Source organism: Haemaphysalis longicornis, unplaced genomic scaffold (genome assembly GCF_048455015.1).
Source record: "Haemaphysalis longicornis isolate Haplotype H1 unplaced genomic scaffold, Haemaphysalis longicornis Haplotype H1 scaffold_7, whole genome shotgun sequence".
Classification (NCBI taxonomy): domain Eukaryota; kingdom Metazoa; phylum Arthropoda; class Arachnida; order Ixodida; family Ixodidae; genus Haemaphysalis; species Haemaphysalis longicornis.
The window spans coordinates 188,692,573-188,707,762 of record NW_027526422.1 but is presented as its reverse complement, the minus strand read 5'-3'; positions in this window follow the sequence as shown (position 1 = coordinate 188,707,762).

Genomic DNA, 15,190 nt, shown 5'->3' with positions numbered 1-15,190 from the left:
TCCGGGTGCATGTTTCTTGGCAACGGAAGTATTTTGGAATATATTTTATTCTTGCTCCGTGACCTGGCCTTTCTCTTCGCTCCAAATAAATCACGTTCGCTGCATTCGCCCGTCAGCGTTGCCCGATTGAGGCGCCAACTGTCGGCGCTCGTTAGGGTTATGAAGCCCTACTTCACTTCCCTTCTCCTAGACGGCAACACCATCTGCGTCCATGAAACGTTCTCTGCCGTTTCTCCGGTGTTCGTTGTACTGGCGTAATTTACGTGACGGATATGACGTCAGTGAAATCTTGGTGCACCCCGGCATAAAACACTTTCGCGTAAAAAGAAAACGCATACGCTTGTGTACTAGTGCGCAGAGCGACCTTCTAACCAATCCTGTAATGCGGACGTCCGGTGTCTTGAAGCAGATTTTTTTCCATGCATGTAAAGGCCTTATGCGACTCGGAAAATTTCAAGTCACAATTTTGACAAGATAGCTCCATTCATTGTATATTCTGGTATGAGCGTTTTTGTGCATTGGTCTTCGCTACTTACGTTCCTAATAAGCCATATGAAGCACTGACCTGCCAAGAAAAGGCATCATCCCTTCTCTGACGAAACAATCACTCCATATCTACATCGCACAGGAGAACTTAAGAGCATGAAAGTTTTTTTGCGGGTATTGGTAACTATTTCGTCCGTGTCCTTCTGCAGATGTTTTTTTTGTTAGGAGCTCGTTAGTGGTTGGACTTCAAGCGTTCTTTTTCTGATAGCTACAGGAGCTGGAGAAGATCGGTCGTCTGCGCAAGCCTGTGGAGGGCCAGGAGTGGTGCATGAGCTTCTCACTTGGCGGCCTCCTATTCCACTACGACATGGGCCTTAGTTTCGGAGACGACGCCAAGGCGGGACCTGAAGAGATCTCCCTCTCCGAGGTATGTACAAGCAAGCCACGCTGTTGCTCTTTCAAAAATAAAAAAATTGAGCGTCCCATTGCTAGTGCTCGCCGCAAGTTGATTCTATTGACACCATAACGACAATCAAGAGCAAAAACAACAATAAAAATCGGTCTTTTCAGATCTGCGAACGCTTTTCGGTGCGGCGTTTTGAAGACCTGCGCACGCTCTCGTTCTACTCGATGGAACACACGAAGCACACATGGGTCGCCTACGACGACGATCAGTCTCTTGCACGAAAGGTACGGGGGGCTTGTTCTCAGTTGGGCTTCAAGGAGGCGTTCGCGAAAGTTGAAAAAAAAAAAAAAAACACTCACTATGCTGGAAAGATAGTATTCAACTGTGTACACTATTATTTTGTAGATTGTCTAAATTACTGAGAAATTTTGATCTGTCAGTTTGGTGGGGGGTATTTATCTATCTTTTCCAACTACCCCGAAAGTTTCTCACTGGTAGGGTATTTCATAGGGGGGAAAATTCAAAAGAGCGGTGCAAACAAAGCTAATGAACGGGTTATAGGCAAAGAAACAGATACAACTTGGTGCATGGCAAAAATAAATGTGCTGCGGAAATAACAAAAAAAAACTGAGAAAACACTTATACACACATATGGAAACGTTTAATGAAGTTAGAATGCAATAATAATGCTTATTATTTCTTGAAATTTGATCGGATCGGTGAAAGTTGCAATATGAGATGGGAGGGTATTCTAATCAATAATTGTGCGAGGTATTAATGATTGCGAATAGCTACTCATGTGGAACTTTATCCGCATCACATTTAAGCCTTGGTCACGTCGGGGGAAAATGGCTGGAGAGGAAGACAAGAAATCGCCATGAAATGAAGGGTGATGGTACAGTTTACTATACATTGATAACCGTGATATTTTATACGCCGGTCTGAAAAGTTTTGTTTGGGTGAACGAAGTTGAAGAGTCGTGATGCTGGTATGGTGTGAATAATCTGAAAAGATGAAACGAGCGCCACGATTGTGAAGGGTTTAAAGTCGGTCAACTAGATAGGCTTTGTCAGGGTCCGAAATTGCAGATGCATATTCAGTTTTAGACCTGACAACAGTTGTGCATGTTTCAGTCTGTGTTTTAAATAGCCCAATGAGCGGTTGGCGGATAATAGTATTATCATGTGGGCCACGCTTTTTGATTTCATTTTAGAAGCTTCATGGATTTAACGTTTTAGAGTTGTCCGCGTATAGCAACAGGGAGCAATGGAGAATGGGAGACAGGAACCGAACAGGAAAGTCTATTATTTTTAAGTTGCCTAGAGACGAATCCATTGTTTAAACTTTGGCACCGGACTTACAGTTATTTTTTTCTTCACAACGTAACTATTTGTGGATTCCAGCGGACTTGTGTGAATAATGTGACACGAATAAAAATTTTAAAAATCTTCCGATCGCATGCGATTTATTAATCAATGCTGCGTTCGCCCGCCTTGACCTACTCCTTAAGGAGACTCTTTATCTCTAGTCCTTTCTTTTTTTGTTCCTTCAGGTCCAGGTCGCCCGAAAGCGTAAAGGCCCGAGAATGTGCGTCGCCGTTTACCACACAGAGCTGGATGATTCGCGGCAGTCATGTGGTCTCGGCCCGATGCCAGTTCTACGGACCCTGCGGAAAGTCGTTGAGAACTTCTCATCGTAGTGACACGTCTTTTAATGCTTCGCGATTTCATTTGGAAAGGAATCTAAACGATGTCTGAAAATGAATGTTTAGATGTGACGCGATATATAGGGACTGCGTCAATTATCAACACAATGCGAACCTTTCAGCCTCTGTACCTGCTCAATGATGTTCAGTTTTGAGCTTTCTCAACCTATGAAGTTTGCTGACATTTTACACCTAATGTTCGCGCACAAAACATTCTTTACGCTTTGAATTAAAAAGCCAAGCTATGTTAAAACACACAACGAGATATCAGCATGCAGATTAGCGTTTCATATTAACGAAGCTCACTGTCGAGCCCTTGTGTGACTTCCCGAGCTCAGTTTCAACATAGGCGCTTAGACTGATTAAAATGTTTGAACTCAGTGCCATGTCTTGCCTCAATAAGGGCAAGAAAATTCCACTTTGAAAACATCAGCTTCCAAAATCAGCTTGCACTGGCTTGCACGTTCAAATCGGCCGCCAATTCACCATAGGTGAAAATGGTTTTTATTTATTGTCACAAACAGGTGAGTACCGTCGTTGTGTCCGGAGTCAAAATAAATATACCACGAAATGCTACTTTCGTGTGAAGTTTGAGCGCGACAGGAGCAGCGGTTCCCTCATGAAAGTTTTTAAAGTGTTCCAATTATCGTCGTACCACCCCGTATTAAAAGAAAACAAACTCTGCTGGAGCCAGGATTTGAACCCGGAGTTTCTTTACACGAGCCGGAGGCGATATCTTGACACCATCAAGGCAAGCGGGCACGTAGGCTTCCTCAGAGATGCCAAAGAACATATGACGTCGGGCGTACAGCCATTCTCCGCAAACTACCCGATGTCGTGGGTATAGCCTTAGTGAAGATTCAAAACTAAAACGAACTTGTCGCTACTACAGGCTCAATTCACCCTCAGTTCGGTTCCCCGCCGCTTTTCTGATGGAGGCGAAAAGCGAAAATGCCCGTGTGTTCGACATTTCGGTGCCCATTCAAGGTCCTCAGGTGGTCAAAATTAATCCAGAGCCATCCGCTACGGCGCGTCTCATCGCCTGCTTTGCGTCGGCGCGTCAGATCCCACAATCAATCGTATCCGCCCTCAAACAGCTATCAAGCGACGGTGATGATGATGATGGTGATGGTTCCTCAACCTCCTCATCATCAAATAAATGTGATGATCAGGAAGATGAACCATTGTACATGAACGTATTTTTTGCTCAGGGATTCCTCCACTACAGGGCCAAGCAGCGCAATCCCGCTTCGCATGGGCTCCCTCATCAAAGTTGTTTCACGCCAAAATAGTGCACGACGCTAGCTGAAAACCCTTCCATCGGGTCCGTAACGTCATCCGACGCGTCTGGACACCACCCAAGGTCAGTTCGGTCCCCTTAAAGAACCGCAGCCAACATCTGAAGACCGGACAATACGGAGGCATAGGCAGCCAAAGAACAGCCACGCTGTCCTCTGACGCCGCTCTCCGCGCCGCTCTCCGAACCCAGCAACCATGAACCCCGCTGCCGAAGAAACAATGAAATTTGACCCGCTCAGCGGCCGAACTCTCCTAAAACAAGACCCTTGGTTGAAAATCTTACAAGAGGGCCAGTCACACGACCTGCAGCATAAGCGGAACTTACAAGTAAGCAAACACCACTACTTCGTATCCTGCCTGCGCCCAAACTCCCTGAAAGCGACTATAAGGTCGCCTTTTGCCCGCGCTCGGGACTCCGAATCTCGTCATGGCCTGACGAACAGCTCATGCCCAGCATCTAACAAGCTAGCGGGATCCCATAACGCCGATTCTACGCACAAGTCATCACGCAACCACAAGCTCAGCAAAATTTCGTCACTGTGAGCACACTGGACGAAGACTGCGTAGAAGCTCTACGACGTATCACCACCCTGCTGCTTGGAAACACCACCTTCGAAGTCACCGCATACCTGAAACCACCGCCCGGTACCGTTTGAGGAATTATACATGGCATTGACCCCGGCACCACACCGGAAATTGTGCGCGGAGCCATCGTCACAACTGGACCAACCATCCTAGATGCAAGAATGCTCGGCGCCTCGACCGCAGCAGTCATCACATTTGAAGGCCCACACCTGCCCTTCTACGTAAGGGCGTACGGCATACTCGCACGCTACAAACCTTATAGGCGAACGTACCAGGGCTGTTCCCTGTGTGGTGCTCTCGAGCACCGACAGGACGCGTGCCCCAATCCTCAAGTTGACATGCAAACCCTACTTATATATGTCCTACAAGCGCCAATAAATGCAACGCAGGAGTAGTTACGCGCCCAAGGCCTCCAGTGTGCCCCCAGAAAATCAGCCTGACTAACACTCCGTAAACGGCTATCCAAAAAGAACGCGGACAGAATACCTGACTCTGCAGTTACCATCGATGGGCAAACCAACCCCAACGTACTGCATCTACGTATTCTGGGCTTGAAGATTCCCAAAGACAGATCAAGATCGCAAACCATCTTACTAATTCAACGCACTGTTACCCAAATAATGCACCTCGTGGACAGGATTTCCCAAAGACGCTCATGGCTGATAGAAAAGGATACTATCCGCATAATACAGGCTATTCTCATTAGTCGAATTGCTTACCCAACACCCTATCTGAGTCTGAAACCCGCCGAAATTTCCAAGCTCGATGTTATTATAAGACAGCCATTCAAAAGAGCACTCGGCCTCCACCCGAAGCGGAAACGAACATACTACCGCCCCATCTCGCGCGTGCGGTGCGCGAGATGGACAAGGACGCACAGAAAGCCGCCGCGCAGTTTGCGCTGGCGGCGATCACACGTCAGCAGTCGCGGCCGGCCCCCCCCTTCTAGCGAGGGAGTGAGAGCCACCGTGACCTTTTAGCCGGCGAGTAAAGATGTTGTTTCCCCCCCCCCCCCCTCTCGACGAAGAAGCTCCTCCAACTAGGAATATCTAACACCGGGGAACAAATATGTGAGGCACATCAGGCTTCCCAATTCCGCCGACTACGCCTGACCAACACCGGTCGCTTCACTTTGTCTCAACTTGGCTGCCGCGTTCCTTCTCAGCAGGACCAGAAAACGCGCATCTCACCCATCATGCTACAGCACATACGGATACCACCCATCCCCCGTAATATCCACCCCGGATACAACAAAGCAAGACGGCAGATTCGAACCGGATACATCCGCACACGCTTCCACAACGTGTCGACCACCAGGTACACAGACGCATCGCCATGCCAGGACCAGCCGGCTCACGCAATCAGCCTAATCGATGCAGCGGGAAAAGAGCTATCGGCAGTGAAAGTCCTAACAAAGTCAACGGAGATAGCAGAAGAATCCGCAATAACCCTCGCAGCCACCACTGGAAAAGAGTACATCACCATCACCATCGACTCACAGACGGCGTGCCGCAACTGCATAAATGGAAAAATTTCATAACCCTCTCCGCACATACTACAACGACACTTCGAATTGTCAAGCATAGAAATCGTATGGTCACCAGGAGACACTACCGTCGAAGGAAAGGAAGCGGCTCACGCCGCAGCCCGAGAGCATTCACACCGGGCGGTCTCCGAGAGGCAACCAAACCAACAGAGAGATTCCTATCCAAAGTCCATGCCTCTTCACACATAAGCAGAAATATTTTCACACTACAGACAGGCTCGTCGCAAATACCCAGCGCCGGACCTCCGACTAGACAAAGAAGAAGCCACCACGCTACGAAGACTCCAAACACATATCCTCACAACAGCATACTTCACGCCATGTACCCGATACAATACACTGCCAACAGCAAATACCGCCCGAAGACAGGCACCCTATACCACATCGTTAGGGAATGCCCCAACACGCCGGTACTCACACCAAACCCCGATCCCAACTTTCAGCAGTGGGTGGAGATGCTGACCAGCCCTGACCACTGACTAGCAAACGTTGGTGTAGCAACCGAAGAAGGCCGGTAGATTCCAAGGGGTCCTGGACTGCGGACTGCTCTCACCGGGCGGGTGCCCCTGACAGCAGCACCTTGCGATTTAATAAACGTTTATTCCTCCTCGCTCTGGTAGGAGGATCAGGTAGGATTTCGAAATCCTTTTGATCAGGTAGGATTTAGTGGTTTAATAAGCTACCTCCATACGACCACACGGCGAATGAATATTTGCTCATGGTTGCTGTGATCTGGCTACACTGTTCAAACTCCAAACAAGACAAGTCGATGCTACATAAATCTTGCGCAGTGTCCAGGATGTCGTCCTACGGCGCGAAAACTCAGCGCTAGAGGCTAGAGGGCCGTCCTACCGAAATGGAATTCCTAAGGCTAGGTGTTCTGGGAACTGCATGACTGCCATAGTGGCCTACAAGTTACGTCTTAGGTGCGTTATCCGTACGGAGGGTAAATGCTTTGTTTCCAACCATCGGCCGTTTTTATAGTTCGTCTAAATCATAATTTTGATGCCCTAAGGTTAGTTTTCGGTGTTACAGACAATTCTTATTCGTTAAGTTAGGTTGCGTTCTGTTGCGTTACGTTAGGTTACGATACCAATAACAGTGCCAGACGGGGGGTTTTCTGCGAAACGCCACTGGACGTCACTTTAGGGGAGTGGTTATTGATCTGTAGGACGGCACTTAAGATACAGCGTAGACAACGAGGCGCGCATTTAAGAAAAAGCAAAAAAAAAAAAAAAAACTGGCCCAGCCCCCAATTTGTTATAGCTCATACAAGCCGGTGCTTGCCCAAATTTTGGCTAGCCCATTGCAGTCGGTTGTTGGTTTGGTGACAGCGACTTCTCGCGCGCCTTGTTCACGGCAAAGAAGGTAGGCGGGTGCTAAGAAACGGAAAGGGCTTGTGTCAGAATTGCGGGAACACCCTAGCAGACGACGGTTGCACTGGCAGGAACCTCCTGTGCCTGCAAACTATGCGATCTGTTTTCGTTCGTTCAGCTGCTTTCTACCGTGAAAAGGCGTTGATCGGTCGTCACTCCCGCGATATTATTAAATTCGGCGGGTGTACGTACCGTACAACTTGAGATTTTTTGGTGCGCACTACAACGTCCCGATTTTAAATGCAGAGCATTTCTTTAACTCACGATCACCCGTTCTTGGCGTCCGTAGTTGTCCGCATCGCTCGCCTCGACATGCCCGGCTCAGACGTTTCGCTATCGGCGCGAACAACATTCGATAGCGCGCCCCGGCACGTTTCAAGGACACTCTCTCCCCTCTCTTGATCTCAACGTGCGCCGAGGCTGCCAATTTTACTGCTGACGAGCGCTCTCCCGTCAGCAGTTGCCACAAGTGCAACAACATTAACGTAACGCAAACTACTTAACGTCGTGCGCCCCCGGAAATGCTCTGGGGATGTTTCACTGTGTCGCCATGCGAACAGTTTGCCACGCTTTAGTTTCAGTTCAGTATCTCCCCGCCACGGCCATGGAGAGAAGGCGGCCGGCCCCGACACACACACACACACACACACACACACACACACACACACACACACACACACACACACACACACACACGCACATACGCACACACGCACACACACACACACACGCACACACGCACACACACACACACACGCGCGCGCGCGCACGCACGCACGCACGCACGCACACTTACACACTTGCACACACACACACGCACACGCACACGCAAACGCACGCACGCACGCACGCACACACACGCACACACACACACAGACACACACACACACGCACGCACGCACGCACGCACGCACGCACACACACACACACACACCAGCACTGCAACCGCTAACTTAACGTCAAACTGCTACGGTTCGTTGGGTAAACTGCTAACACCGAAAAGTTGCACAGAAAGAACGAAGTACTTATTAGCCAAGCCACGGCCGGGCTAGAGAGGGAGCGGCGCGCGCTGTCATGAGAGCGCGCGCCGCTCGCTCTCTAGCCCGGCCGTGGCCAAGCATAGTGGTTTCGGCATTCGCTTCATAGAAGGCGCCGGTGTCTGGTCGGAAAAAGCAAAATGGCGGTACCCACGTCCAGAAAGGAAAATGGTGCATATATATCGCTGAACCTCTTTGCAATACAACCATTTGATAGTTAGTGCTTAGTGCTGTCATCTTTCTTGCGTCTGCCCAATTTTAGCGCTACAAACATGTCTCAAAGTTCCTACCTGCTCGCCCAGCAGCAAGTTATTCCTAAAAACGGAGCTGCAGGCGCCACTGTGCTCATTTACTGCCAGATTAGAGAACCTGGGGATTCATAGTAATAAATAGCAGCTTCAATCAATCAATCAATCAATCAATCAATCAATCAATCAATCAATCAATCAATCAATCAATCAATCAATCAATCAATCAATCAATCAAATAATAAATAAATAAATAAATAAATAAATAAATAAATAAACATGTGTATTTGACATCCACACACTTACAGATGTCGGGAGCACGGACAAAAAGCCAATAAAGCGGCTTGACAGGGTTCGTGTCCCTTAATATACAGGTCATGCAAAAAGTATACATTCAAATTGTAGTGCAGACTGCGCATGCATAAAATTGGCATTTATACAGTAAAATGAACTAGCAATACCGCAGCACCAGCGTATTTAGAGGCAAACAACGCAAACACGCAAACACCCGCCCAGGAGCACACAAACACTGACAGCCTGCAGGGAAAAATAGAAAATAATAAGACGTGACCCCTAAGGAAACGTAATATACTGACATCACGCAGTTCGAAATACAGCAAAATTGGAAAATACAGCAAACCTGGAAACTCCACTTTCAAGAAAATTATACACCCCACGGTCTAACAACGACGATTTTACGCTAGGTAACGCCGAACAAAAACAAATCGAACCAGCAGTTTAGAAAAGACCGCGTCTGGTTGGTAGAAAACGTCAATGTCCAAAACCGCCTCGTTCGGCTCTGCTCGCTGCTGTAAAACGCGTCTGCAAATTGTGGAATCTGCGTCAGTTTGCTGTTTTGTCTAACCGCGCCGACGTCGGCCCTGCTGGTCATGCTGTGATGTCCGCGAATATAACCGTTTACCAGCAGAGCTGTTTCAGCTTTTAATTGCGCCATCCATTGTTACCAGGGAACAATACCAAGGAAAAAAATTACACCATCTTCCCGTAGGGGAACCCAGAGCAGGGCCGGATTAGGGTGGGGGCTACGGGGGCTGCAGCCCCGGGCCCACAGCTGTCAGGGGCCCCTCTCGACCATATAAAAAAGTTATTGAGTGTGCTCGCTGCCCCCATTGAAAGTTGAAGGTAGGAGCTTCAACCTCACCTTCACACCGGAGCTGACTAACTCGTGACAGGTGTGGAGGAGTGGGGGGCCCCTCACGCTATGGTTGACAACCTTCAAGTCCATTTCAATTTAAATTAGTTATTCCTACTCCTCTTTCTTGTTTTGCCGAGGTTTATGAGAATACGGCTTTGACCAAAAGTCTTGGGTACGCAGCTTGTCCGGGCCTAAGAAGCCACATAAAACAGGCCCCGAGCTCGGCTCCGGTCTTTTTCGCGACACAGGTCGGTTCGGTAGTCTTTTCGGTACACGGACATCTGAGTACGCGGACGTTTCGGCGCGCGCATGTTTCCGTATAAGAAAGGGTCAGGCATGCGAATAATGAAATAATGTTGGAAGAACATTGTAAATTGTTTAAACCTGAGGGTCGTTATATGTCATTATTGACAACTTAAGCTCTGCCCTCTCATACACAATTTCTGCCAGAAATTTCAATGTATAGCGCTTGACAAGGAACTTCATTGCGATGACGACCCGTTCAATAAAGCTAGTGGATTAGTTGAATCGCATAAGCGTGATAGATATCGACTCGATATTTCTCGCTCAATGGTCAGCGTATGGTTATTTAAATGTTCAAAGGTTGTGTAGGCCACTCGTGGGGTCGTTCGGCTTCAGCCCGTGCCTTTGTGCTGTAGCCTCTGCAGGCTGTCTGAGCAACAAGCGTTGCGGAAGCTATATGTCCGCGCTACTCCATTCGTAGCTAATTCTCAGGCGCCACTCTGTGTGGATGCAGAGGCCGCGCGGCTCCCTTTGAGCTGGGCAATCAGCAGGCCTAGCCGGTGTGAAGAGCTCAGGCGTGGACGCCAAACAAAGCAACAACAACGTCTGTTTCTGTTCGGGATGACGAAAGCTGTGCCCACTTAAAAACGCATCCTGCGTGCGGCCCCTTCGCTGCCATCTTGAAAACGGACCTCCGTCGCGACTCGGGGATGTTAAGCCGCTTGTCCCCGTGGGCGCTTTTCGCTTTGAAATGAGCCGCCGCACGGCGCAGCGCGGACCAAAGGGCGGTCCGCAGTTCTGGTCGTGCTTGGGCGTGGCGACAGGAGGAGAGGAACCCCCGAAAGAGCGCGGGAAAAACATTAGACGCGGCAGACGTGTTGAGGACTCGAAAACGAGAGGTCTTCAGCGTGTTTCCACTTTATGACCGAACAACGACCCGACCGATCGACAACGAACTACTGACTGCTGGAATTGTTGCGCGGCACCGACGGGAGCAGCAGCGCGGGGGGGAGCAGAGGCATTCTATCCCTATTAAACTGTTGTCTGATGCCATCTCTCGTGCTCACCGTTCGCTCTCCAACCCAAAGGGGACCCGTTAACGTGCAACGGCTTGCCGACGAGCAAGACCATCAAAGCTGCGCGCGCAACAGGAGTTTCACGCCGCTGAAAGTTCGACGGCCATGCGCGAACCCACGCATGAAGCCGACCGCTCCCCAGCCCAAAAAGCGACATTTTTTTTTTGTGCTAATCGTGCTGCGATAGGAAGGTTGCGCATGTTCTAACCGCCGCGTGCTTTTTCGTCTGCGCGGGTAATCTACAGGATTTTGGCCTGTAAGCCGTGGCGGCTAGCTGTTTGGCAGATGTCTGTGAGTGACAGCTGCCTGCGCTGACTTTGAGCCCTCCCGTATATGCAGGTGGATAACTTTACAATAAAATTAAAACTTTACAGGCTAAATAAAATATGCTTCTTGTAAGAAAATACTCTTATGTACCATGGCGTGTGCAGGCCGACACGGCGCTTCGATTAATTGTGAATCTGTGACGGACCGGCAATCAAACCATACTAACTTTTACGCCTCTTAAAATCCGTTATATAATACTAGACATACAGCCGAGCAATTAGTTTCCGGAAAGCGTAAAATTATGTATAATTTATCACTGATCAGACAGCATAACATGGGCTTCGAAAATTTTCGCATATTAAAGCAGAATCAACACCACCATCATCATCATCATCATCATCATCATCATCATCATCATCATCATCATCATCAGGGCCCCAAGGACGCAGTAGCCCCGGGCCCCAAAGTTTCCTAATCCGGCACTGACCCAGAGTAGTATGCGAAGCAGGCATGGGGTCGATTCAAGTGCCCATTAGTTTTCAGTTCGTCGTTTCCGTGAGGTTGAGGTACGTAGCTACCGTTATATTTACCGTTTGGTTTCCATGGTAACTACCACACTTTTCACTTACGGGAACTACGAAATAGGAAATTGCGTTGACCCCATGGCTGTTTCGCATACTACTGAGGGTTCCCCTACGGGAAGATGGTGTAATTTTATTGGAGGGAGGTGTGGGGTGTTGTAGTGGAGAGGAATTAAAGAGAGAGGAAGACGTTGTACGTGGTATGAGTTTATCTTTATTTAAGCATTATCATCATTATGCTCAACGTAGGTGACGTCGAGCTGTGGTTGACGTTCCGCTTTGATTATGACCGCCTAATCGTCTGTGATATGTAAAGTCAAGGGCTGTTGTAGTGGATGAACCCTAAAGTTGCTGAAGATGAGGTCGATGCACGTTCCCCGGATGGTTGTGAGCTGCTTGTAATCACGGTCCGCCGCGACTCACCGACGCACGCCGCTACCGACGACGATGAAACGTCGAAGGCGCGTGAAGGGGGCTCGTCTCGTGCCGTCCCAGGAAGACACCGGCAACACTGTCGCTCCAGGAGCCATAGAAGGGACCGGGCGTTCAGCAAGCCGAGCATGCGCAATGGGGGGTGTGGACGGCGCAACAACCACAACGACAACGACAAGGGAGGGACATAGCCCCGACCATGAGATGCTTCGCCTCTAAAACACCGAGCGCACGTGAGCGTGTGCCTCGTAAGGAGCACCCGGCGTTTCGCCAGCTCGACCTTCGTTAACGCTCTGCCCGGAATTCGTGGCGTGATCTCTCGCGTGCTCTCCTCCTCGCCAGTTCACGTCGTTCGCCGATTTTGCGCTACAGACGCCGAATTGGCAAAGCCGGTTGCCGCAGGTTCTAGCGCGTTCTAGTGCCGTCCACTATCGAAACGATGTGAAAGCCTGCGAACAAAACGATCCGGCCTTGTCCGTCATGGAGAACTTTCAGTGGCAAGTTCTGGAAACCCATGTGAGGTGCAACAACCGGGTCTCCGACGAAGAAAGAGGGGCCACCGTCACCCGCCACCATCACCCGCTGTGATGTTTCTTCAGACTTCCACAACTAGTGCAAGCTGTGCCGAATTTCGTGCAGTATGTGTAAGCTCAGTTGTAACCACACACCATGTCAACTGGACGTTGGTCCTTGGCAGAACGTAATGAACAGCAGTGAAGCAGCGGGAGCGGAGGCAGAAGCAACATGAATCTATACTCGGTTACAACTCAAGAACGGCACCGCCTCGTGTAGTGTATCACTCCGCCAAAGCGCCGGACCCGTGACGTCAGTGCGCGCGCGTTTTGAAAGGGCTTTGCTATGAATGCGTGATATCGTCTGCCTTGTATCGCGCAGTTTGTTTGTCGTCACTGGAGTCGTTTATAAGCATATTAAGTCTAAAAAATCACGGGAACCGCTCACGCCATGTTCAAAATATTCCCAGTAACGCCCTACTTGCGCCGCGCGGAGAAACATCCGGCTACGGTGATAAGGCACAGCGGCAACTTCCGGTGCCGTTCTTAAGTTGTCGCCGAGTATAGAACAGAATAATTGAGCTATTTATTAGTCGTTCTTGAACATCTCGGAACCTGCTCACTACCGAAACAGGCACGAAGAGAAAGTAAATGCAGTGGCATGGTTTCTATTATCTTCTCTACTTTGCTCTGCATGGCCTTAGCTTTTCTTAGCATAGCTTAGCATAACTTAGCTTAGGTTAGCTTAGCTTAGCTTAACTTCGCTTCTTTACTCACAACTAGGCGTGGCCTTGCTACAGCCTAGCTCAAACAAAACCGGTGCAACTGCGGCAACATCGGCCGCTAATCACCTAGGCGAGGGGCGCTGCTAACCGCGTGAATGGGCGCAAAAAGTTGTGTTCCCCTGTTTGTTTCTAGTCGGTGTCGATCCTTTTGAATAGGTAAGCATTTTTGGCGATAACCCCAACGTGATGTGTGTTTCCCCTGTCTACACTGTAAGCGTGATAGGTGAAATTAGGGCATTTAGTCGGTATAATCGTGTAATTATCTATCTGAAATGCAAGATACACAGAATTCCAGAGGATAACCACACAAAAATAAAGATTGCAGCTTTTTGGACATTATTAGCCAAATCTGGGAGGCACCATCATGCCAGAGAAACAAAACAAAGAGTAAAAATTCCAAATGGAGTCGAAGGCTCAAAATAGTACAAAATTGTAAAAAGAAAAACAACAACAAGCAAAAAGCAACGAAGACGAGTGGTCGTCTTTGTCTCTTGTGCTCTCTCCATTTTTTGGCGCTACGTGTACGAAAACCCTGCTCGATGTCCGTAGGCACGGCTATATACAGCCGATACTGCTGGCGATCCTCGCGTCTGGAGTTGCTGAAACTAAGCGAGAGCACTTTATTACCTGCTCTATTGGCGTTTTCGCCTCCGTTAATGCGTGCCACATTGGTCTCTTCGACGGCCACTACACACTGATGATGTTTAGGATAGGTATGAACAGCATTACATTGCTCCGCAAGACATGCCCGCGCTTACCACCGAAAACTTTTGGACCTTGGTTTTTACCTGCATAGTCTCTCCCCCATCCCACCTTCAAAAAACGCCCCATATAGCGAAGGCGTAAAGGCGTGAACCTTCATTGGTCTATTCTGTGAAAAACCGCGGCGTTTGTGGTCCGATAGAGAAAATGACCGCCGCTGCATAACGTAAATAAAAAAGGTCCTCTCTAGATTGCCGTCCGACCGTAACATAAGCACTCCACTATATCGACGTCCACCGGCCTCTTGTAACAGAATGGCCGCGTCTGGCATTACATTGCTCTAGATAACGTAGAGCAATGCAACCTACCTGAGCATAACAGAACATGACGTAACGCACAAAAATAAATAATTTAAAACACCAGAACGAACCTAAGCCACAAAAATTACAGTTCAATAACAAAAAAAAAAGAGTTTGCAAAAGCCGGTCTCGAATCACCCTCTATGGAATAAAGAAGCTACTACGGATCCTCTACACTACAACGACAGACGCGTTGGCCGGTACTAGTCTAGTCTGAAGTAATCGAATGTCTCCAGACAGCACTCTAGCCAGCAGTTACTGTAGAACTTCCGGGTTTCCAGAGGAAAGCCGTGTGCGTAGTAGGGACACGTAAGCTTATCGTTTTTAACGGTGATGATCGGGGGGAACTATTGCCGGCACACCTTGCAATGCTAGGTCCGCCAATTAAC